Source organism: Bos javanicus, chromosome 4 (genome assembly GCF_032452875.1).
Source record: "Bos javanicus breed banteng chromosome 4, ARS-OSU_banteng_1.0, whole genome shotgun sequence".
NCBI classification, from domain to species: Eukaryota; Metazoa; Chordata; class Mammalia; order Artiodactyla; family Bovidae; genus Bos; species Bos javanicus.
This window is the reverse complement of record NC_083871.1, coordinates 34,429,482-34,456,181: the sequence shown is the minus strand read 5'-3', so window position 1 is coordinate 34,456,181 and position 26,700 is coordinate 34,429,482. Positions and strand designations below refer to the sequence as shown.

At 39.8% G+C, this 26,700-nt stretch overlaps 1 protein-coding gene across 1 annotated transcript in view; it reads left to right on the top strand.

The window, feature by feature from the left end:
* The first annotated feature begins 2,369 nt into the window (after window positions 1-2,369).
* The window catches only part of GRM3 (glutamate metabotropic receptor 3), a 252,104-nt gene continuing 227,773 nt past the window's right edge, over window positions 2,370-26,700 (top strand). The window contains exon 1 of the mRNA XM_061413764.1: window positions 2,370-3,347. The gene's annotated coding sequence lies outside the window, so the exon portion shown is untranslated. The remainder of the gene's footprint in view (window positions 3,348-26,700) is intronic.

Sequence of the window (26,700 nt, the reverse complement as noted above, 5' to 3'; positions counted from 1 at the left end):
AAAGAAACTGATCTCTGGAGTGACCCAATCAATGGACATTCACATCAAAAAGAACATTAATGAGAGTCAACTCTGGATCAGAATGGGAACATGGAAGGCATTTTCATTTGTAATTAACAATGGCAACACATCAAATCTCAATGTTCTTTATGAATGAAGGGTGGTATGCTTTATGGACCACATGCAACAGGCATTTTACCAGAAGTTGGAACACTGGCTGTAAAACAACTTAAGAAGGAATATCATGATTAATCATTCAAATAAATATAGATGAATTAGTAAAAAATGAATTAATAAAAATATAAACTAGAAAGAGTGGTCTAGATATCCAAACACATATGTGAATTGAACAAATATTATAAAGGGCATAAACATACTATACTAAGGTACTTAAAACAGGGGACTAGTATTGTTTAGAGTTGGAACCCAGCTAGAATACATAGGGGAGGATGGGGAAAGGGAGAGATTTCATTTCCACTTGGTCTGCCACTTAGCTAGAAACTGTACTTCATTTCTATCCCTTGAAGCTTTTAAAAGGAACTTGGAAAGATACACATACATATGCACATACACACACACACCAAATAAATATTAAAAATTAAAGCTATGTTCCAAATGATAAATTTAAGTTAAATTAAAAAGGAAGAATTAAAGTATAAGACTAACTGCCTTCAAGTAAATATTATGCTTGGCACAACAATTAAGTTACCATTAAGTTAAATAAAACTATGAACTGGAGACCAATAGTGGTAACTAGTAATTAGTTGCACACAGCTAATATGGTACTTGCTAATCCCCAAAATAATTCTGAGGGATGAGAAATTATTATCCACGTTTTACAGATGATGAAACCCAGATACTGTGAGATTAAAAGACTTGCCCAAGGTCACAAAACTAGGAAACGATGGCAATTACAGATTTGAATTCAGGGAGCATGCTTCTACCAGGCTGAAAAGCCCTTACATTCATCAATCCTTTGTGTGTGTGTGGGAGAGGAAAAAGGGAAAGTGTCCCATAACAGCAGATCTGGTAACAGATTAATAATTTGCTTCAGTATTTCAGCCTCTACACATCACAAATCTTAGTATGTTAAACAGGCTACATACAGGATATGGTAATGCAGTTCAGTATATACATCAGGGCTTTCTTTGTGCAAACATAGCTACTTTTTCAATGAAATTTTAAAAATCACATCTCTTTGTTCAATTTCAGCTGACTCTGATAAACTCTTAGAAAAGCAAAAAGATATCTTCTGAAACAGTTTGAAGAAGGAAAAAAAAAAAAAAAACTGCCAACGTGGCTCTGTGGGTATCTGAAGACCTTGCAGTATATACAACTTTATCTTCTCCATTGTTGTGTCACTGTTCCTTGATGTACAGTCGTCTATTGGAAAGACATTGTGAAAATTCTCTCTTATGAAAGTCAAATGTGTTTGTGGCGAGATAATAGCAATGCGGTACAAAGGAAGAGTGATTCTTCTCCTATTTGGGCACTCCTATTGCAGTCCAGAAAGAATGGTATTGGAAGGGGAACTTCGAGCATTTTTACAGATTCACTATTAAATAACATTTTAATTTTTAGTATATTCAAGTTTCTAGTTTTAATGACATTCACAATGGAATATACAAGTATTTTTAAAATATCCTTGGCTCTCTAAAAGAATCAGTGGTAAATTGTTTCTGTAGTCTAAATGTTCTGGCTGGCTTACAAAAGCAGGCAGTTGTTTAACAAGTTAACATTAAATATTAAAGAATAAATGTAGCATTAAAGCATTAAGTTTAATGGTCTCTGGATACAGGTAACTCAGGCCCTGGTTAACACAAAGTTAGTATATTAGGGTGGGGAAATTATTGACAGTGAATTTTCATTTTGAAATTATACACAGAAAGAGGCCTGGAATTTCACGTTTAGGATTTTATTTGCAGCTCGGAGTCTATTACAGCTATTTCCGTGTGCATTTTCTCTTTTGTGCCTACGTCACCGATTTTAGGTTATTTATTTAATTTTAAGAAGAGAGAAGAGGTTCTGTAAAAATCATTGTGTCTGCTAACCACAAGTAGGACTAGAAAAGAACTAATGTGGGGGAGGGAGGGTCGCTGCCAGCAGGCGGTGTAGAAACATCTGATGATAAGAAGGGAGATTATACAGCACTCCCCTCTAATCTTATTCCACCCAAGAAATTTGGGAGAATGCGAAAAAGCAGCAGCCCAGCATTTTTTGAAGGGGCGTGGTTTCCCTCCAGGGGCTGTCCAATCGAATTCCTTCAGAGGGAGCTATCCCGAGAAGATTGATGAGGGTTGCTAGGAAACAGGAGCGTCCCCCTCCCGTCTGACCCAGAGATTGTTCTGCACAAGCCCTCTCCAGGGGCTCTCAATGTGCAGTTGAGCGGCGTGTGGGGCAGAGCTGCACATCGGCCTCCCAAGCTCGCTCCCTCTCTGTCTCTTCCAGCATGCGGTCCTCCGGTTGCACTGGGACCACAGGAGAGTTCTTCCAGGGCTGACAGTCCCGGTTCTCCCGCAGGCCACGAGCTCGAGCAGAGCTTCAAAGTTAGAGCCTCCGACCTCCCTGCTGCCCCCATTCCCCTCCACCCGACCCCTCCGAAATTTACCAACCTTTGCAGGCACTGCTTCAGGATTTTAAACAGAGAGGTAAAGCCACCAGCAAAATCGCCCTGGCTTTCTGTATAATAATCCTCCCCTCTGGGTACCCTGGCTCACTGAAGACTCTGCAGATACACCCCTGTTAAGGGAGGGAGAAAGGGGGGACGAAGAGGGAAAGGGGAAACGGGAGGGTAAGAAAGGAGCAAAAGAAAAGGAGAAGGAGAGGATGCCAGAACTGTCCGTGCCTCTGCCAAGAGAGTCCCAATTAGATGCGAAGGTTTCAGCCCGGCCAAGGTGAAGGAAAGTTGCTACCTAGCTGGGAAGTGGGTTTGCCCCTAAGGAGAAGGACAGGCACTCGGCAGAGAACTGCTCCCCTCCCCTCCTTGGAAGACCACTGCACCCCCTCCCCTTTTCCCAACCTCCTCCCTCTCTTCTCCTCCCACCCTCCCTTTTCCCACTCCCCACTGACTCGGAAGCCTGGATGCTCTGCCACCGGGCAGTGGTCCAGCACGCAGCCTGGAGGGGGCGGGGGCAGGGGGCACTGTGACAGGAAGCAGCGCGTACAAGTTGGCCATTTCGGGGGCAAAATAAGTTCTCCCTTGGATTGGGAAAGGACAAAGCCGGCAAGCTACCTCTTTTGTGTCGGATGAGGAAGACCAACCATGAGCCAGAGCCCGGGTGCAGGCTCGGCCGCCACTGCTGCCACCGCGGTCCGCTCCAGTCCCTGCCGGGAGTTGTCGGTGAGAGGTAAGGGGCCCCGAGGAGGACGTGTCCCTCTGGAGGGCGCCCAGCGAAGGCGCGGAGGCTCGGGTGCCGCGTGGGGCAGGCACAGCCCGTAAAGTTGAGGCAGAGCCCGGACCAGTCTCTACCTTTCTGGCAGGGGTGGGGAGGGTGGGGGGCAGCAAGGTGGGTGTGCGTGAATGAGAGTTTGTGTGTGTACGCGCTCATCTATGACTCCGGGAGGGAGGCAGATTTCGGGGTACATATCGGGTGCCCAGGGTTGGAGAGGTGGAGGGACTGACGAGCGCTCGCAGACCCCCAGAGAGACCAGTCTCACCAGCCAACCACCTCCAGCTCTGCTCTCGGCTCCGGGATACGTTTCTATCGGGGGGTTCCCCCAGTTTTGTGCACAGGAAAACGTGCGGTGACTGGCTGCCACACAGGCGGTTTCATGTGGGTGTGGAGGTTGCCAGGCGAGGTGGGCAGCGGTCAGCGGAGCTGGTCCGCGTCGCAGCTGGGAGACGCTGTGCTGCCAGAGGTTGGCTCTCCCACAAGCACGCCTGTCAAGGATGCTTAACTCATGCCCTCCGCTCCTTTTGGCTTGAGCGCAAAATCAAAGAGCCAGACTGGGAGCATATCTCTTCGTCAATCCTGTTCCATTTTCTTATCTGACAGTGAGATAACTCAGAGAGGGCGGGATCCAGAAATAGACTAGGTAATATACCCAATAAGCTCGTTTCTTAAGGATTTCATTTAGATTTCCTTCTAGTTCCTTCCCTGGATTAGCAAGTGTAGAGGGTTCCCAGAGGTGTAGCACTCTCAGGTAGATATCTTAAGGGGACATGCCCCTGCCTTTTAAGTATTTTAAAGCATTGTAAATTTTAATAACAATAGAACTATATACTTCTAATAATCTGCACTCAAGTGCTCAGCTAATTTGCTAGTAAAATTATTTATACTGCTATTTGAATAGTGCTATGTTTGACATATACAGAAACATAGTTACATATCAGTATATTCGAAGTTGAGGTTTCTGTGAGTTAAGGATCTCAGCAGTAGTTTGTTACTTTTAAATTTCTCTGCTTAAATTTATCTGTGCTACATGATTTTAGAACTAGAACTATTTATTAGAGCTATGTTGTGTTTCTTTGGAAGAAAAAAGCATTGATTAGTACAGAAATATTGTTCATTTACTCAAATTTAGGTCTGCTTTGGTTTATCTGATTACGTATTTTAAGACTGTTACTTAGACTCTAATTGTTCGTGGAAACATATGTAATCTTGGCATGACAAAAAACAGACCCTAAACTCTGGTGGATTACACACTTCCTACCAAAGATGTTTAGGATACTCTATTAGTTAATGGTTCTATAGTACTATGCACATTTTTCCTCAAAGCAACCCAATAGAATTTGAATAGATTTGTGAAGTATTATAATATCAGTCTTCAATAAAGTGATCTATTCCCTTACATCATGGCAATGTCTGGTATTTACAAAGATTTCTCACACCTGTAGGTTTTATGTGTCCACCCTTTCAAGTGCTGACCAAGCAGGAGGAGTGCATGGGTATTTTGTATAGACACGCCCTAAGACTTGATTGCTGTTCAGAGTAACTCAGATGCTCAGGATGGAAACAGGAGAAGTCTTGAAATTTATATTATCACAAATAAGAGAATGAAAATTTCAGAGTATCTACATTCATTGGGCTAGAAAGAATGATAAATGGTAAGAATACCTTTTAAAACTGATAACCCCTCCCCTCCAAAAAAAAAAAAAACTATAAAGCCTCCTGTTCTATGAGCTAGATTCATACCAATGAAATGTGAAATTCAGCTTGTAGAAAACTATGCCAACGCAAGCAATAAATTATATTTGGAGACAGGGAGAGAAAGTCACCTATTTAATTAATGGCATTTTTTAGACTTCAGAAATATCTATAATCAATACATTGAGAAAAGAGATGGAAGGCTACATAAACAGAAAACATTATACATAATGAAAATACATCCTACTGTCTTTTTTAAAAGTTGTACTGTACACCTGAAAAGAGGGTAAGTCAATGACTTTTCCCCACAATTACCAAACATTTAAATGAGCCCCACTCTGATTTTACTCACTGCAATTAAAATTGGTAAGTTGAGTAAATGCTCAGATGGAATAAAGAGCAGTAATCTTTATTTTTATTAAATTTAAATTAATACTTTTATTGAGTGAAAGAACTAGGATAATTGTCAGAAGGCCACCTATCTTACTTCTCTACTTCATGACAAGTGACCATCTAGAACCACAGAAGAGCAAGGGCAGTCTTAGTTTGAAAGATTCCCAGCAATCACATTTTTTTTTACAACTTCCCCAGGTACCTTTTTCTCTTTCTTGTTTTATGTCAAATTCTTTTTATCAAGTTAAACCATTTTCTCTTTTTCATCCAGTTACAAAATGGTACATGATTTTTTTTTTTCTCCAGGGTTGTAGTTACCTCCTGCCAAAATATAGCCCATTATCTTGGGGATAAAATGTTTCAATTTGTTATCCTACACTCGACAAGTTCCCAAGATACCATTAAACAAAAGAAAATTAATACCTAACCTCCATTGAAAGCCAGGACAGTGTGCATTCATGCACATTGGAATATGGCCAGAGTTCCAAAGTAAGGTTTTCTTTTTTTTCCTCCAGGGTTTACTCCTCTCAAAAGTAGCAATGTTTACTCATAGTTGTCTCACTTTGCTATTTTACACTGAGCTTAGTGTGCATTTTCATCTTTTCTGAGATTCTGCTAAATGCAACCAATTCTGCATTACATGAATTTGTTGAAATTGCTCCCAAGAAGTAGCATAAAATTGTAGAAGATTATCCACCAAGACTGAACACATAAAATGAGTACAATCATATTCATAATGGAGAAGGCAGAAACTGTTAGGTCATCCCCCTCCTTCTTCATCTAATATAGTCTTGGTCTCTACAGCACATTATGTTTTAGAGTACTTCAGTCCAGTCCGATTTTAAATGGCTCAAGTAATGACCTCTATTATCTTTGAAAGATTCTTTTACAGTTTAATAGTTCTCCCTATCAAAAACTTTTGTTGTGACATTCAGTCTAATTTTCCCTTGGTCCCATTTGATCTTGTAATTTATTCCCTATTATAATCCCTCTGGACCAGTTCATTCTCTTATCTGATTTACACTCTTTCCAACCTTTACACAGGATTTGTAAAATACAAAAGCTTTATAAAGTTACAGGAGAGAACACAAAGGTCGCAGTTTTATATCTGGACATCTTTTCTAAATATTTATGACACATCTTTCAGGTCATTCCTGTGTATGTGTGTGACTGTATATTCTCAATAATTTATTTTAGCAATGCAAGTGTAGAGAAATTTTTCATCTTTGACATTCATGACCTATGTGAATATGAAGCTGATCCCTTCTAAGTAATGTGCTATGTGGATGCACATTTATGAGACATTTTCATTGCAAATTTGGTGTCAACAGAACCCTGTCAACACCCATACTACCAGGGAGTTCTGTGACATGCTGGTCTGATGCTCCACTGAGTCCCAGAAGCTGTTGTCATGTAAATTCCACTATTGAAATGAAAATGATTTCCATAATTAATAGAGTGTGCTAGGAATGTAATAGTGTATATACTTATTAATGAATGCGTACATTAACATGATCCAGCAATTCTTTTAGAACACGGTAGCCCTTTCATACTAAAACAATCTGAAAAGCCAACAAAATTCAGCTTGAGTTCATCACTTTCCTGTATCATGAAGAGTAAGCTCAAATCATGCATATATCAATATGGAGTCTATTTAGATTTATAGGGAGGTACCATATGTGAAGGTTACTTTAAAAATAGAAAAGCCTACAATAACCACGAGAGAAACAGGTTTTCACTTTGTTCACTTAAAAATCTGGTTCCAAGACATCCTTGTGTAGGATTCTTTAAGAGTCTTGAGCAAATATCTTGGTAGACTTGCCATCCCACTCAAATGTTTCTTCAAGTCCCAAGCATCGAAAAGCCAGTTCTACCAGACAGTGGAGGAATAAATGACAGAACTCAAGAAATAAATTTCTAGGTTATATTTGGCAAAATATACAACAAAGAGTAAGGTAAATCAGCAACTCAAAACACAATTTAGTGCTGTCTTCTTTACTGCGTGGTGAGCATTAACATTGGAGGTAGAAACATTCATATGGATTGTTAAGGAAACAGAACAGAGAAGTGACATTCCAAAACTGAATATAGCTTTAGAGGAGTAAAATTAGACTGCAAGGAATAAATAACTTTTAAGCCAGTATTCTCCCTTCTAAAGCCCCAAAGTGTTTTTATAGTGCCATTCATCACATCGTGGTGAGTACCCTCAAAATGATTTTCCTTAGAAACAAAGGGGAATCAATTCTCTTGGTACAGGCAAAGTAGGCCATTAATATACTTGTGACTTCTCCTTGGGACAGAGCCATTCTAAGAAGTCTGAGTCTACACAGAATGTAATAGGTCCTCACCAAATGAGTAATCTTTCTACTGAGCTGGAAACTGTACACTGAACTTTTAGGAACAGAACACAAGAAAAGATCTTGAAAACATTAAGATAGAATCTATATAAGCAGAGACTAAAATATCATGTTTGGAAATAAAATCATATATAAAGAGAAGTACCTCCACAGAAAGCTCACATGTTTATTCCTTATTAGAATTTACTTCACTATCATTGCCTTTGCACAATATTGCCTTTGCCACAGCCTCTCCACATACACAAACACACAACATTTGAGTAAATTCAATTGGAAGAGTATAGGTATCCACCAGAGAGAAAATTTCAAAACCTTGACACTAGACACATAGCTTGAAAAAATATTACAACTTATATATATGTAGCATGGGAGTAGTACTGACAGTTTTGGCCAGATTACCCTAAAAAGAGGTTAAATAAAAGGTGGCTAACAGGGAAGCAATCAATGAGTAAATATTATTAAGCACCTGTATATGCCAAACAAGATTCAGGACATACAAATGAGGACATAAAAAATGTTAATACACACACTAAATCTCAGAAACATGTAAAGTTGAAAGTATTCCAAAAATCAAATTTGAAACTCTTGAGTAGAGAAGAGGTTACCAGAATTATCAACTGAACAAAAAAGTCTATTCCATCATTGAAAAGATGTATTTAGATTTAAAAATTCCATATATAGATATTCCAGCATTCTGTGGAGACACTGTGTCAGATGCTTTAAGGTGAAAAAACTATCATAATGTCATGAAGTGAAGTGAAGTTGCTCAGTCATGTCTGACTCTTTGCAACCCCATGGACTGTAGTCTACCAGGCTCCTCCATCCATGGGATTCTCCAGGCAAGAATACTGGAGTGGGTTGCCATCATAATGTCATAATAACAGATAATTACTGACCCATGGCCATGTTCTGAAAACTCTGCTAACCCACTGCATTTCCTAATTTAATACTCACAAGAACCCTATGAGGTAGGTACTGTAATCCCCAGTTAGTAGAAGAAGAAAGAGGTGCCCAGAGGTAAATTGTCCACAGTTCAGATAGTTAACAAGACAAGCACTAGAATTCAAAACTCACTTCCTTGTCCCAAGTCCCATTCTGTTTGCTACTATGCTACACTGCCTCCCAAGTTTATGTTTCTGTGGGGGGATTTCATTTCATGCATCAAATATTTTCTGAGCCCCAAGTAGAGGGGCTTTGGTTAAAAAAGAGAGACAGAGAGAGAGACCAATGGTGAAAGAAATGGAGCCAGAAGAGAATTTGACAAGCTCCATCTCTCTTCACCCTGAGAGAGACACAATCTCTTCTGAGGGGCAAAGAAATGCAAATGGAAGAAATAAACTAAAAAATTATTTACAAATAATTAAAAGAACTAAGGGGGAAAATGAGAATCAGAAAATTCTGTGAAGATGATAGGTTTGTTAACAAACTGAGAAATAAACATTTAGATATGAAAATGTGACAGAACTATGTTTTCCTGGAGCCTGATTTCAGCGAACATTTCGAACCCAGGTCTCCCACATTCCAGGCAGATGCTTTAACCTCTGAGCCACCAGGGAAGCCCTCAGCGAACATTGCTATCTGTAAAACTTAATCCAGGTAGCAAGAATATAGTCTCACAAATAGCCAGCAAGGAGATGAAAACCAGTTTTGCTTGTTAAGGCTAAAATAATTATATTTCTCTTTACAACCAAACTACTTCCTACCAAATAAAAGAGCTGGTAAAAATGGTTTGTAGACTAATACAAGTTTGAAATTTCTTCACCCAGCTGAAGCAGTCATTCATCTTTATGTAAGAAACTCTGAGCATTTCACACCTTTGGGCATTTATTCCTAATATAAAGAACAACTTGAAAAATGATGGATTCAAAGTTTCCAGATTTTAAACACACTAAGAGCAAGAGAGGCAAAGTGACCTGCTGGTGATTCCAAAGGCTCAGTAGGGCGGCTCTGGGAAGACCCACAGACCTCACGGGTCTCTGACCTGGGTACTTCCCCACAGGCAGGAAACCTGCTGTCTTGTCACATGAATTAATAGTTCATTTCAGACAACCAAAGAGCTGAAATAGGAGTATTTACTTGAAAGTCTTACTCTGATTTGTGATTTGTGCTACTTCATGGACATAAAAACACGAATGGGTATCACAGATCTGTCTCCCCATCTGGTGGAGGCTGTTTCTTTTGAATGTTAATAATACTTAGCAGATAGATTATTAGTAATATTTTGTATTTTGCTTAACAGTTTCAACGTACCATGTGTTGGTGAATATAACATAATGGAAACTGCTTTCACAAAATATGTCGAAATACGTGCCAATTTGGGAGATGACACTCTAGGGTCAGAAACAGTTGGAATTTGTATCTGTCTCAAGGAGAAAATGAGATCTGGAGAATATAATTAGCAGTTTCTATTTTGAAGCATCTTATTTTTCCTTAAAAAAGCAAAGACCCTCTACAAGCTGATGCATTAATCCCAGTGATTTCTGTCAAGTCCAGATATACTGGTGGCCAGACCATACCTCACTTCAGAATTAAGGAGTCAAAACATGGGACTTAGATCCTCCACAGACTTTGCTCAAGAGCTACTCTTGAGAAAGATGTTTAAAAGAATGTTAAATCCCCAACTCCCTCCAAAAGGACCTCTCCCTTAGTTCCTAACAGTGTCTGAATTTTACCTAGGAAATAATCTTTCATGCAAGAAATATGAAAGACCATATATGTTTAGGTCCATGTAGTTCACCAACTTTCCAACACATTGGATTTAAAGGTTCATCTTTTTCAGAAAAGCTAACTTCTTCGAGTTTGGTGGGGAGTGGCAGAAAGAACAATTATAATTTTTACCTATTATACAATTTTGTCTAAGTAGAGCCCTTCGATGGAGAAGGACATGGCCACCCACTCCAGTATTCTTGCCTGGAAAATCCCATGGACGGAAGAGCCTGGTGGGCTACAGTCCATGGGGTCTCGAAGAGTTGGACACTACTGAGAGATTTCACTTTCACTTTTTACTTTTATGCATTGGAGAAGGAAATGGCAACCCACTCCAGTATTCATGCCTGGAGAATCCCAGGGACGGGGGAGCCAGGTGGGCTGCTGTCTATGGGGTCACACAGAGTCGGACACGACTGACTCGACTTAGCAGCAGCAGCAGCAGCAGCAGCAGCAGAGCCTTTCAATGGCTATGATTTCCTGAACAAATGTGATGCAGAAATTTGAGAGAAAAGCCATCTTTCCTATAGTTATTGAACAAATGACATGCCTCTAGGAAAGCCATTGAGATGTTATAGAGTGTTCCCCTGCCCCACTTTTTTCCTTCTAAAATTCTAAATGTGTGTCTGTTGCTATGATGTTGCTAGGGAATCTGGTAATTGGAAGTATAGTCATGGGAGGGAAAAGGTTGAGATATATGAAGTAGGACAGAAGGAACCCTGAGGGGCAGACTCTGAGCAGTTCCCCTCACCCTTCCCTTCCTACGCACACACTCAGACCACAAACAATAATCACTCACTTTGTTGTTTGGTTGCTAAGTCATGTCTGATTCTTTGTGACCCCAGAGACAGCAGCATGGTAAGTTTCCCTGTCCTCCACTGCCTCTCGGAGTCTGTTCAAGCTCATGTCCATTGAGTCAGTGATGCCATCCAACTATTTCATCCTGTCACCCTCTCCTCCTGCCCTCAATCTTTCCCAGCATCAGGGTCTTTTCCAGTGAGTTGGCTCTTGGCATCAAGTGGCCAAAGGATTTGAGCTTCAGCATCAGTCCTTGCAATGAATATTTAGGGTTGATTTCCTTTAGAATTGACTGGTTTGATCTCCTTGCAGAGTCCAAGGGACTCTCAAGAGTCTTCCTCAGCACCACAATTTGAAAGCATCAATTCTTCAGTGCTCAGCCTTCTTTATGGTCTAATTCTCACATCCGTACATGACTACTGGAAAAAACCATAGCTTTGGCTAGATAGATGGACCTTTGTTGGCAAAATGATGTCTCTGCTTCTTAATACACTGTCTAGGTTTGTCACAGCTTTTCTTCCAAGGAGCAAGCCACTTACCTTGCTATAAATAGTATTTATCATATTACTGTCCAGAAGAGCCTACACCAGAATCACTCTGAAGTCTACTTAAACTGAAGAATACAGAGACAGATCCATTCCAGACTAATTTCCTTTAGGTTGGGATTCGGGAATGCATGTATTAAATATGCGTCCAAGTTACTCTTAGGCACACTCAAGTCTGAGACACACTACTGTTTTAGTCAGCCCTGGCTACTATGTATTTGAATACATAGACTGGATGGCTTAAACAACAGATGTGGACTTCCCTCAGTTCTGGAGGCTGGGAAGTCCAAGATCAAGGTGCCAGCAGATTGGGCTCCTGGTAAGAAGCCCCTTCCTGAAGAACCGCCTTCTCACTGTGTCCCCACATGGTCAATAAAGAGAGTGAGCTCTGGTCTCTCTTCTTCCTCTTACAAAAATACTAATCCCAACACTGGAGCCCCTATTCTCATGACCTCACCTAAACCGAGCGGACACGACTGAGCGATTTCACTTTAAACTTTTCACTTTCATGCATTGGAGAAGGAAATGGCAACCCACTCCAGTGTTGTTGCCTGGAGAATCCCAGGGACGGGGGAGCCTAGTGGGCTGCCGTCTATGGGGTCGCACAGAGTCGGACTCGACCAAAGTGACTTAGCAGCAGCAGCAGCAGCAGCACCTAAACCTAACCTCCAGAAGGTCCCATCTCCAAATATCACCACATCAGCGTTACAACTTCAATATATGAATTTGGTGGGGTGACGAGAGAGACATTCAGTCAGTCCATAAACATTAGACTTAAGAAATGAGGCTCAGCGAATAGCCAGTGAATCAGTGTACAAAACTATTCCCCACAGCAAGTCCACTTTAATTATATTAACAAATGTCCTGAGCCACTTGTTAATTCTGTGAGCCTGAGAATTAATGAATTAATTGTGTCTGCATGCTCAGCTGCCCAGTCATGTTCAACTTCTTGCAACCCTGTGCACTGCAGCCTGCCAGGCTCCTCTGGCCATGGGATTCCCTAGGCGAGAATACTGGAGAGGGTTGCCATTTCCTTCTCCAGTGGATCTTCCCAACCCAAGGATCAAACCCAAGTCTCCAAGTGAATTCTTTACCACTGAGCCACCTGGGAAGCCCAATTAATTAAGTTCAGCTAATAAAGCACTGTCTCTGTGAGTTCTCTGAATACATTCATTTTCTGGAAACCTCATACTGTTTTCACTGCAAATATTTTTTTTTCTATCACCTATAGTAAATTCCACTATGATACGCAAGCACATACAATACCTATTTTCTGGATGTTCTTATGAGGAAAACTTCTCATATTTGATCTTTCATTTCATATTTTAGAATGGCAATACTGGGATGTCAGAAAGGTAAGTTACTGGTATTTGAAGCAGATCATCGAGGAAAATATTATTTCTATTTCTGAGAATAGAAATGCTTCTAGTTTGGTAACTGCACATGTAAAATTCCCATTGTCTTTAAAGCTAGACCCTTGTTAGCTAGGGGATGTGGGGAAGCACTGTTTTGTCCCAGTCCTCCCCTTTGCCCTGTGGATCCACAGAGCAAGAGAAATAAAACAAAACAAAAACTTCATTTGGCAACTTCTTATACATTCTCCCCTCAGCTTCTAGTTCAGTTCAAGTGAATGGTTGCTTAGCTGAAGCTGGCAATCCTCACAAATACTGCCAAAGATAGTTTCCTGAGCAGCGCTCAGAGCCACATGGGAAAAATGCAGGAGGGGAAGGAGGGGCAGGCAGCAACGGGTGGGGGATGCTTACGCTGGGCCACCAGCTTCACTTCCAAGGGGGTCTTGGCCAACTCTTGGTTCACTTGATTTCCACACTTTATAGACTTCCTGAGAAGAAAAGTAATAAAAAATAGAACATTTCCCCCTACAAAATGTCAAATTTCTGAAAGCTACGCCCTCTGGGATGGTTGCAGTGTTTCGACCTGATAATGACTTCTACGGGACTCTTCCCATTACACAATCAAGCTAAAGCTAAACACCCATTGCTATCTCAGATTTCCGGATTCTAGAAGGGATACCATGATTTCCCCAAATGGTTTCAAGTCTTCGACATTTCCATTCTGTTTGGTACTCTGTTATTTCTTCCTCCCTAGCCCAGAGAAGGCAATGGCACCCCACTCCAGTACTCTTGCCTGGAGAATCCCATGGACGGAGGAGCCTGGCGGGCTGCAGTCCGTGGGGTCGCTAGGAGTCGGACACAGCTGAGCGACTTCACTTTCACTTTTCACTTTCATGCATTGGAGAAGGAAATGGCAACCCACTCCAGTGTTCTTGCCTGGAGAATCCCAGGGACGGGGGAGCCTGGTGGGCTGCCGTCTCTGGGGTTGCACAGAGTCGGACACGACTGAAGCGACTTAGCAGCAGCAGCAGATGTGTAAACTGTGTTCTTTTCTCTCCAACTATGGCCAAATCCTTAGCCCAGGTTATCAGCACTTAGCTTTCAAACTTCTCTCACAGGTTATCTCGTCTAATCTCTCCCTCTTCCTGTATTATTTACTTCCAGATATCTAATGAGTGCCTACTATATGCCTACTCTCTAATCTAGAGATGTTATAGCAGTGAACAACAACAACTGAAAAAAAAAATTTTTTTAAGAATTTTTATCATTCACCTTCCACTAAATAGTGAGAGTCAGACAATAAAGAAGGGAACTGATGTGTGTGGAGAAAACATAATGATGTGATGTAAGAAAAGGGGGGGGAGGAGTTGGAAAAGATAACATTACTACCAGATGAATAACTGACTTTGCCATTCCATTCCTTGGTTTAAAAGGCATTAAAGATAAACCATTACTTAAAAAGTAAGTTTGTGTTTCCTAGCTTGGCCATCAAGATGTTTAACAAGCAGATTCCTAAGGTGTCTTTCCAACCTTTCTTCCTCAATATAAGCCTCTCCTTTGCCCGGATTTTGTTTCCACACAAAAAGGAACTTTGAGTATCTTTTTAAGCCCCAACTATATTTAGAATGAACTTCCTTTCTACAAACCTAAATTTCAAGGCCAATTTCAAATCTCACCTCATTGAAGTTCATACTAACGATACTTTCCTATCAAGGCAAATTTTCTCCAAAATATTCATGTGATCCTCATCATCTGGGGTTTTGAATAGTGAAATATTGTTCTGTCCTGAGCAAACAGGACAAACTGTACTGTAGGGAGAGCAGTAGTTCAAAGAATAAAATCAGAAGGCAAATTTATTTTTATTTCACATTGCCCCTCTTAAGTGCATTCAATAAGCTGCATTACACTCTGATGTAATAAAACAATACACTTTAATTGCAAAGCAGTCTCCATTTGCAAACTGAATATGCCTGGACCAATATAATAAATAAAACTTTGAACTTTAGAGTTGAATCTCCTCTCTGTTCCCAGCAGGAGCCTATTTCGGGTCAGAAGTTGAGGAAGAAATCACCACCGTTTCTAAGGTTCTCTTCCACCCTTTCTTGTCCCTCTTACCAGCACAAGTTCTGAGTCTTCCAAGGACAGAGTTGGGCACAGTCAGGAGACATGGGAAATAAGTTCTTACCTAATAAGGTTCCTAGTCTCTGGGCCCTCAGATTTTTAAGGTGAGAGAGAGAGAGAGAGAGAGAGAATGTGTGTGTGTGTTAAGACTTCTTTCTCCATTGCTGGGAGTCTCTCACCTCAGGTTTCTTGACACAAATTTTCCTTTGTCTCAGCACACCTCAGCTCCTGCTCTTTCAGCAGTCCATCCTGCACAGATTCTCACTTTTGCCCCTCCTGTCTTTTCTCTTGGGCTGGAACCCCCTTTGATGTCTCTCCTGTTGAAATGACTATGTAAATATGTGTTTGTGGAATGTATGAGTTTGGTAATACAGTCTAAGTAGAAAAGATTATAACGTTTTTATAACCCAGAAAAATGTTTTTATGAGGCTACCTGTATAAAGACTTACAGAAATCAATGTCTATGAAATAATTTAAGATGTGGAATACCCCTGTTTCCCTGCCAAGAATTAGCTCCAAAAGGACTAAGGCCTTCTCTTTTTCAGCAGCTTATAATAATGACTGGAACATGTAATAATTATTGAAAATGCAGGTGTTAGTTGCTCAGTTGTGTCTGACTCTTTGCAACCCCATGGCCTGTAGCCCATCAGGCTCCTCTGCCCATGGGATTCCCCAGGCAAGAATACTGGAATGGGTTGTCATTTTCTTCTCCAGGGGATCGTCCCAATCCAGAGAATGAACCTGTGTCTCCTGCATTGCAGGCAGATTCTTTACTACCTGAGCCATCAGGGACCCATATTTAATAAATGAAGGAATCCTACTTCAAGTTTTACATTTACTCAATGGCTATCTTCCACATTGAAATATTAACATTAATTTCTCTTCATATCTCATACCTTAAGATATAAGGATTACTATTAAAAGGATTACTTTCAACCCATAAATTATACCATTTTCCTAAAGGCACTTTGAACCCAAACAAAAGAATACCATAAAAAAAATTTTAATTTGCGCATGAAAAGCGATATCAATTGAATTCAATAAGTCCTTACTGAATGTCTATTATGTTCAAGGCACTGAACAAGGTACTGAGGAGAATACAGAAGAGAAAAAGTTACCATGTCTTCCTAAGAATTTATCATCTCACAGGAGAGATAGGATATGTCCATATGTGACTATGTTGCTAAGTCACTTTAGTCATGTCCGACTCTGTGTGACCCCATAGACGGCAGCCCACCAGGCTCCCCCATCCCTGGGATTCTCCAGGCAAGAACACTGGTGTGGGTTGCCATTTCCGTCTCCAATGCATGAAAGTGAAAAGTGAAAGTGAAGTCGCTCAGTCGTGTCCGACTCTTAGCGACCCCATGGACTGCAGCCTACCAGGCTCCTCCGCCCATGGGATTTTTCAGGCAAGAGTACTGGAGTGGGGTGCCATTGCCTTCTCCAATATGTGACTATAGTAGCAGGAAAATTCAGGAGTTCAACTGTGAGGCCCTAGAGTGAGCAATAATACTTGTGGCTGGCATGAATGCAGAAAGTATCATATTTAAAAAGTTGCTTCTGTTCTGGACCTTAAACAATGGTTAAAATTTCAGAAAGTGGAGAGAGTCATTCTAGACTGATGCAGGGGTAGAGAGACGGTGTGGGGAAGCTCCTGATGGAGCATCGTGTGAGCTGGCTAAGCTGAAGGGTGGGGTGTCTGTGGTTCAGAGGAGGTACAGCTCTGCGAGTGGACAGAACAATGATTAATATCTCTCCAGTGCATGCCAAGTCACTTCAGTCCTGTCAGGCTCTTTGCAACCCCATGAACTGTAGCCCGCCAGGCTCCTCTGTCCATAGCATTCTCCAGGCAAGAAGAATAGTAGGGTTGCCATTCCCTTCTCCAGGGGATCTTCCCAACCCAGGAATCAAACCCTCATCTCTTTATGTGTCCTGCATTGGCAGGCGGGCTCTTTACCACTAGCGCCACCTGGGAAGCCCCACACATCTCCTGTAGGCCAAGGGACACCTCTGAAAGCATATGAGCAGGGGGATCCTCAAGCACAATGTGAAGACAACTATGAGGAAATAAAGGTTTGGGAGTCAGGGAGATGAGCGGGCTCGTATGGCAGCCATTCGGGTGAGAGGTAATGATGGCCTAAACTAGGGCAGCGGCAATGGGAATAGAAAACAGAATGAATCGAACAGACACAGAGATGACAGTGCCTGGTAGGTAAGAAATAGCTGTTGGATGAAAAACACCAGCCAACACAATTAAGCTAATTGTCTTCCTCCTTCTATAATAGGAAGGGTCATGCAGTATCAAATCCTGGATTTAATAAAGGGAAAGCGGGGAAGAGTTAAAAGGCTATTTTTTTAGGAACTTGAGTGGAAAGAAAATGTAATATGCCAGGTGCTATTTAAAAACAAGACTTAGAAATGAAATCAATATTTTCCACATGATTATGATCTGATAGTATTTATCCACCCATAGTAGGTTAAACCACCATGGACTCTCATCAACCACCTTGACTTATGTCTTCTACATCCATCCACAGGCTAGAGCCAGAATGATCTTAACACAAATCTGAGCATGTTTCCCTTTGCTTGCTGCTGCTTAGTCACTTCAGTCATGTCTGACTCTGTGCGACCCCAGAGACGGCAGCCCACAAGGCTCCCCCGTCCCTGGGGTTCTCCAGGCAAGAACACTGGAGTGGGTTGCTATTTCCTTCTCCATCCCTTTGCTTAAAACTCTCCAAAGATTCTCCACTGCTTTTGGGATAATCAAACTTGCTTTACCTGGCCCACTATAATCTGCATTTTCCAGATTTATGTTTCCAGCTTTATGTTCCATCCCTCTCAACTCACACCTCTTCTTCCAATCAAACTGAACAGCTTGAATGCCTTCCCCTTTCTCTCTCCCCAGGCCTTCTCATAGCTGAGCAACTTCCCAGAACCCGGGCACACTCAATTTGAATTTTCAGGGCTTCATTAGAATTCTAGACCACTTCTGACAGTCTATAGTTCTTGATGCTATGCACACCTCAAACTCCCTGTACTTCTCTTTATCGTTCTTTATGACAATTGTCTATTTCCCCACTGGAGTCTGTAAGTGCTAATAAGACAGAGACCACGCCTGCTTATTCACAGCTGGGTCTCCGTTACCCAGCAGAGCAAATCGCACATAGAAGACGATCAATAAATTCTTATTCAATCAACGGAGTAAAGGTTTAATTAAATCATTCTGGGACTCATTTTCCTCATTTTAAAACTCAAGTATTGATCTTTAAAATTCCTTTTAGTCATATAGTTCCTACAAGTAAACTTTTTCAATAAAGAGGATGGAATTCAGCATCCCAAGTTGAAATGAGTATCCTACTACACTCAAAACATCAGTGGGTCCTATTTATAAATTTATATTTTAATTGCTGTTTAAATAGGAAAATCATTGAAGGGATGGACTGGGAGTTTGGGGTTGGTAGATGTGAACTATTATATATAGAATGAATGGACATCAAGGTCCTACTGTATAGCACTGCTGCTGCTAAGTCACTTCAGTCGTGTCCGACTCTGTGGTAACTATATTTAATGTCCTGGGATAAATCAAAATGGAAAAGAATATAAAAAAGAATGTGTGTGTGTGTGTATGTATATATATATATGTGTGTGTGCATATATGTATAACCGAGTCACTGTGCTGTATAGTAGAAATTAACACAATACTGTAAGTCAACTATATTTCAATTAAAAAAATAAGTAGCAAGATAATTAATAACAATGCTAGTGATATGTTTCCCTATTCCTCAAACTGTCTTCATTTTGCAAGCATTTCTCTTCATCTTAAACAGGGAGATTAAGTAACAAGGAGACAGAGAAAAATAACCATAAGAAGAGATTTTTCCCAAGAAAGTCACCTTCCAGGCAGATTTCCTCTTCCCCAGAATTCTCATAAATGGAAATACATTTCAGACATTTTCATAAAAGAGGATGCAGAAATCTTATCTGGTAATACTAATTCCTACCAGCTCAAGTGAGTAACACCTCAAGGTGTTCCATTTAATGCAATTTCTGTCACAATACTTTCCTACAATAAAACAAATGAGGCTCACACACATATTCTATATGGTATTTTTAGGAGAATTAGAGGGATACTGTGAATAACAATGACTTTTATTGAGTACTCACTGTATGCTAGGTACTGCTTATTTGCTTTAGTTATATTAACTCATTTAATCCTCACACTAGCCACCTAAGATAGGTACTGTTATTATTCCCATTTTCCAGAGGGGGAACCCAAAACACTAACAAAAGTTTACATAGTAAGAGTATAGCTAGGATTTGGACCCAGTTCATGAATTTGACCAGCTGACTATACTGCTTCTCTCACAAAATCATCCCCAAACTAAAATGTATAATATGCAAGAAACATTTGCAATAACCATCTTATATTCCTTGATTTGAAAAATAATACAAAACCTGGTGACATTCTGAGCTCTCAATGGACAATAAAAATCAGAAATATACACAATAGAATGTTACTCAGCTATTAAGGAGAATGCATTTGAATCAGTTCTAATAAGGTGGGTGAAACTGGAGGGTATTATACAGACTGAAGTAAATCAGAAAGAAAAACACCAACACAGTATATTAACACATATATACAGAATTCAGAAAGATGGTAACAATGACCCTATATGCGAAACAGCAAAAGAGACACAGGTGTAAAGAACAGAGTTTTGGACTCTGTGGGAGAAGGCGAGGGTGGGATGATTTGAGAGAATAGCATTGAAACATGTTTATTACCATATGTGAAATAGATCATCAGTCCAGGTTCGATGCACGAGACAGGGTGCTCAGGGCTGGTGCACTGGGATGACCCCGAGGGATGGGATGGGGAGGGAGGTGGGAGGGAGGGTCAGGATGGGGAACACATGTACATCCATGGCTGATTCATGTCAATGTATGGCAAAACCCACTACAATATTGTAAAGTAATCAGCCCCCAATTAAAATAAATAAATTTTTTTAAAATCAGTAATATAGTCAGACATTGGCCCAATTTACTAATACTATCAGAATATGTTTATTTATGTTTACTGTTTTCACCTAAAACTTTCTACTTCCAGTAGCTTGAGACTCAGCTAAAACTAAAATAATCACTTCTAAAACTTTCTATCTTTACAAATAATTCAGTCTTTTCAATTCTAGAATTTGCCACTATTTGAAAAGGCAAAGTGACAGTGCTTTTAATCTATTTATTACCAAGAGACAATGTAAAGAAAAAGGAAAACAAAATCACTTCCATTATTTTCTGGAGAAAGAAAAGATCTCTGATTATTTTGTGTATAACAGACATAACTGGTACACAGTGAAACCAGTGGTCAGGAAGAGGAAATTGTCCTGCTTTATGCCTTTCTCTGTCATCCAGCTCTCAGAATAGATATCTTTACATCTATCTAATCTTTGAATTGATTTATTAAGCTGAGTTTACAAGTTAAAGAGGAAGAGGTCCTAAGGAGATAATTATGGGAATACAAATCAAGAGAGACAACTTTGAAAGAATAGTAATTCTGCTTCTTGCAACTGACCTTAAATCCCTAGGAGGAGAACAGATCAGCTTAAAGCAACCTTTTCTCTCTATTCAGAAGTGATCGTGAATTAATTGTGCAGTTTAGCTGAACTTTGTTTTTCCTGGTATCCTAGGAGAAGATCTCTGACAGACTGGGAATTTTTGCTTGTTTGTAATGTAAACTCAATATCTAGAGGTAGTTCTTCACACCACATGGGCTCATTGGAAAGCCCCGATTCCCAAAACAAACAAAGAGAAAAAGCTGAACAAAATAATCCATCAGCAAAAAGGAAAAAGAAAATAGAATGCTTGTAAAAAAAAAACAACAAAGTTTTAAATCATTTGATTTTAAATAATCCCTGAGAACATTCTGGTGACACCAGAAGTCTGATAACCATATTCAAACTTGCTCATCAATGAAGGCATATAACTCTTGTGGTTCACATGGCTTCATTACTTGCCAGGATAATAAAAGCACTTAGTGAAAAGTTTGTGTATATTTGGTATATCAACTAGTCCATGCAGTTCTAGCAAAGAGGAAGTTGGAGCATTTGATGATAAATACAGGAAGAAAAGGGGACGACAGAGGATGAGATGGCTGGATGGCATCACTGACTCGATGGACGTGAGTCTGAGTGAACTCTGGGAGTTGGTGATGGACAGGGAGGCCTGGAGTACTGCGATTCATGGGGTCGCAAAGAGTCGGAAACGACTGAGCGACTGAACTGAACTCCAGCACTGCTAAGTACTAACTTTGATAGTAAAAATTAGAGCTTTATAATTTTAATTTTCTCAAATGGATTATTTCCATGCATGCATGTATCGTTTTAGTTAGTTAACATTAACCTTACGATGCTAATTCTATAACTTCTTTCATTTAACCATGACAGTTTTATCCATCCATTCAACCGCTACTTATCAAGCACACATATTGAATTTGTTAGGCATATTTGAGTATGTTAGACACTGGCAAGCAAAAACAAAAAGCAAACAAAAAAATTGGTCCTTGCCCTCAAAGGTCCTTATTTACAATTTTAAAACTACATTTTATTTCTTTTTAAGTATAAGTGCTATCATTGTCCATATAATAGTTCAGACAAAAATGAGTCTATAAAGGCTACTAGGACTGGATCTGCTTCCTTGAGCTTCCCTGAAACAATGCCAGAGGCATAAGAGTCACCCCAAACAAACTCCCTTTCCTGTTTTCATAGTAAGAAGATTTGCTTAATGCTTTTATAAAGAAAAATGTATTGTCATATAAAGAACAAAGGTGACAACTGAGGGAATGTTCTAGGGGTCAAGTCTTTAATATCTTGGTATGTGTATAACTGTCTCTATTTACTTTAACTTAGTGTATCATTCGGAGAAGGCAATGGCGACCCACTCCTTTACTCTTGCCTGGAAAATCCCATGGGCGGAGGAGCCTGGTAGGCTGCAGTCCATGGGGTCGCTAGGAGTCGGGCACAACTGAGCGACTTCACTTTCACTTTTCCCTTTCATGCATTGGAGAAGGAAATGGCAACCCACTCCAGTGTTCTTGCCTGGAGAATCCCAGGGACGGAGGAGCCTGGTGGGCTGCCGTCTATGGGGTCACACAGAGTCAGACACGACTGAAGTGACTTAGCAGCAGCAGCAGCAGCAGTGTATCTTTGGCACATCGATTTATTCTTTCCAGAAACTTGGACTAAGTACCTTCTGTGTCTGAGACCTATAGTTGGTGCTGGGATCTGTACATTTGACCTTCTGGTCCTATGAGTAGAACTTACAGAAAATAAGTCACATGGATAGTGTTTAACTTATTAATGACCATATGCTCAGGATTTTAAAAAATTCAAAAGGTACTCAGTAGAATGTCAACTCCAAGAATCATATTTTCTAAAGTTCTTTTCCTGAAGTTAGAAAGAATTTGGTCTAATTAAGGAGGCACGGTATTCTTTGACAATTAAAAAAAAAAAGGAATCTGAATCAAAAGACACTGGAAGACATATATGGGACCAATTTGAATTTCACAAAATAAAAAGCATTTTTGCTGCCAATGTTGTTCTGAAATTATTTGCAAAATGTATTTTGTAAATGACTTATCAAAAATATTTAAACCAATCAATAAGTCAACTGAAGCTAGAAACTACACTAGCTAGTAAATTGATTTGCTATTATTATTCCTCCATACAGCAAAATAGGCACTTTCTTTTCACAGTTTAATGTTCCTATAATTGTGATAAAATTCAATTTATGTGCATACTTTATGTAATCGTTTTTTTTTTTTTTTGAAAATTGTTCTTAAATGCATGGTGAATCTTATAATGAATGGTATCAGAGGTAAGGAAATATATTTAGCTGCAAGCACACTTACTTCCTTTCTTATAAACTGTATGTTTCATAATAATTGCAAATAACTTAATCAACTTTACTTTTAAATGCTTAACATTTTGCTACAAATATAATGATAAACTCTTTTCTTTCATATACTTTCCAAATCAAATCACTTGCTTTGAAAAACCTCATTACCAGAATCAGAAATTCTCTCTCAACACCTTCATTAATTCTGCTTGAAAATAAGAATGGTGTCTTATTAATCTCTACACATTTCTTGTAGGGAAAGCCATAATCTGCTATTTCTATATTGCTGGAGTCTACAATAATGCCTTAAAACAGTAAATAATTGTTGAGTGAATAAATGATATGCTGGAGGAAGAAATGTAAGAATAAAGACCTTGAATACAATGAGACCTCAATAAATATGTGTTGAATTATAATACATTGCTTATGTTGACTGACAGGTTATATTGCCATAATTCAGAATTTTAAGATCTTTCTATAGTGTTTGCCTTGATACCATAAAGAGGCAATTAATAAATGCTAATGATTTAAAATTTTATTTCAATTTTCAATTTTATATGTATCTAAAATGGATGTATTTAAGACCCTTGGTATTTCAGTCTTTTGCTCAAGCACTCCTGTCATATACTCAACAATTTTTATGATACTGTCTGTTAAAGAATGTCCCCTGAGTAACCTTTATCTTAAAGATGAATTTTTGAAGATACAAACTTCTTATGAAATACAACCTTCTCAGTAATTACTTTCTGCACATACTCTAATATTAAATTGTTTATTAATGTATCCTTGCCTTCATACTTTATCATCAGCACATCTAACCCCCAACAGCCACGAGAGCCAAACCTAGCCCTTTGTCTCTAAACTGAATTTCTCCATTTAGACTCTTAACTGGAGTCTACCATATTTGTTGTAGTTTTTACTCTACTGAGTTAAAGCAGCACATCAAATCAAAAAACTGGCTAAAAGTTTGGGCTAATATAAAGAAATATATTTTAATACAATGAATGAAAATTGAACAGTATTTTTTTCCCAGTGCTCAGTCTCAGTGATTTCTCATTAGAAATTAAAAATGTATTTGTAGACTACTTATTATCTGGTAGCAGAGACCATTTCACCAACAATATCACTTGGAGTAAAAACTGTAAGTAGGGAAAAATAGAGGATCTCAGACCAGGTCCTTGTTGTTCGTTGTTCAGTCACTCAGTCGTGTCCGACTCACAGGGACCCCATGGAATACAACATGCTAGGCTTCCCTGTTCTTCACTATCCCCAGGAGTTTGCTCAAACCCATGTCCACTGAGTTGATGATGCCATCCAACCATCCTAGAGATGTTTTCCCAGGCGAAGGCAGTGGTAAACTGTACTGCTGTGGCTGGGAGGGCAAGTTGGCTGAGAAAACGCATGGGACCAATGCTTTTGCATCTTGATCCTAAAAACTATTGAGATCAACATGTTTAGCATCTTAAAAGCTATTAGAAGTTAACATGGAGTAGAGAGATAAGAAACTGGAGAAGACTGAGTTGAAAATTGGATTTGAGGAAGTAGAAACAGTGATTTCTTCTCATTTGTGTAGTTTTGCAGTTATGGTGGGCAAAAAAATGAAATAGTAGCTGGAGAGGAATGTGGATCAAAAGAAATTCTATAGCTCTTTAATACTGGGACTTCTCAGGTGGTACTAGTGGTAAAAAAAAAAAAAAAAAAAAAAGCCTGCCAATACAGGAGACATAAGAGATGTGGGTTCGATCCCTGGGACAGGAAGATCCCCGAGTAGGAAATGACACCCCATTCCAACATTCTTGCCTGGAAAATTCCATGGGCAGAGGAGCCAGTCCATGGGGCTGGAAGAGTCAGACATGACTGAGTACAGCTTCAATATATACAATACATTATGTGATTAAAATGTATTGATGCTGTTTTCAGACTGAGTGAATTATATGACATAATTCCTTGAAGAAGAAATTGTAGTATTGTAGTATCAGGGCCAAATCAAATGGCTTCATAAATATTGTCAAGAATTTTGTGTATAATATTTTGAGCTTAGGGTAAGGGTAGGCCATTTAAGTTCAGGCCAGAGGAACTTATTATCTAGTGGGGGAGAGAGGGATCAATCAAATGTCTCAAAGAAATATGAAACTGCAACTACAATGGATACTAAAAATAGATCTACGATGCTGTGGGAACATATAATAAGAGGGCTTTATATCACAGAAGTAGGTTCCCATGAAAAAATTGACAGGTCGAGGATAAGGGAAGAGGGGAGGAAATCAGACTGTAATCAGTAGGCTGAGCAGGAGCGTAGACCCTGTGAGAGTGAGAGCAGGCCTTCTATGAAGAGCTGAAAGGTCAAGGTGACTAAAATACCGAGGACAGTGAGCAACACTGTATATGCTGAAAGCTAAAGTGTTAGTTGCTCAGTCATATCTGACTCTGCAACCCCATGGACTATAGCCTCTGTCCATGGGATTCTCCAGACAAGATTTCTGGAGTGAGTTGCCATTCCCTTCTCCACAGGAACTGAACCTGGGTCTCCTGCATTGCAGGCGGATTCTTTACCATCTGAGCCACCAGGGAAGCCCATATAGGCTAAGGGTTATCCTTATCCTAAGAACAGTGGGAAATCATTTAAGTACTTAAAGCAGAAGTGGGGTCTTTCATTCTTTTACTTTTTAAAAAAGAGCCCTCGATGGAATCTGGAGAATGGATGAATGGATTGAGGTCAGAGAGGTCAACTGGATACAGATTGATCTGTTTTGGAACTTTTATAACTACAGAACACAGAAGATGTTAGCTTGGGGAAAGTTGACAGATTTTTAAATGAGGAAGCAGGTGATTTAGAGGAAAGTTTTAATAGTTAGAAAGTAAAAGGATGGTGACATATGGGTTATGGATATTAGACATCATCTTGATATTTATACAGTTGTTCAGGACATTCACAATGAATCAAGCAATCAATCAATAAAGATTTACTGAGTGCCCACTATGACAACAATCCATCATTCCTTCTACGGAAGGCTTGAAATTATTTATGCATTAGAAATAGAGATCAGATTCTAGACATTGTTTATCTCAATTGTTTTTGACATGCTAAAAAGAAACAAGCCATTGTTGATGAATATCCATTGTGTCCTAGGGATCTGGGGACAAACACCGCATTCAGAAGCTATAAGAGGCTTATCCAAAAGGGATGACAAAATCATCTCTACCCAGCACAGCCTGCACAACCATGGTGCAAGCAGATGAAAGTTGCAGTTGGCAGAAAACTCATCAAGGGTAAATCATCCACACAACTGCAAGACTCAAACAACACTCTCACCTCCTCCTGACACAGGAGAACTAGTAAACCAAGTCACACATATCATAAGTCCCACTCTTAATGACTGAGGAGCAGTGACAGCATTGACCTTGGGGAGGCCTGGCCAGCATTGGACAAACACCAATGAGAGAGACTGATTTG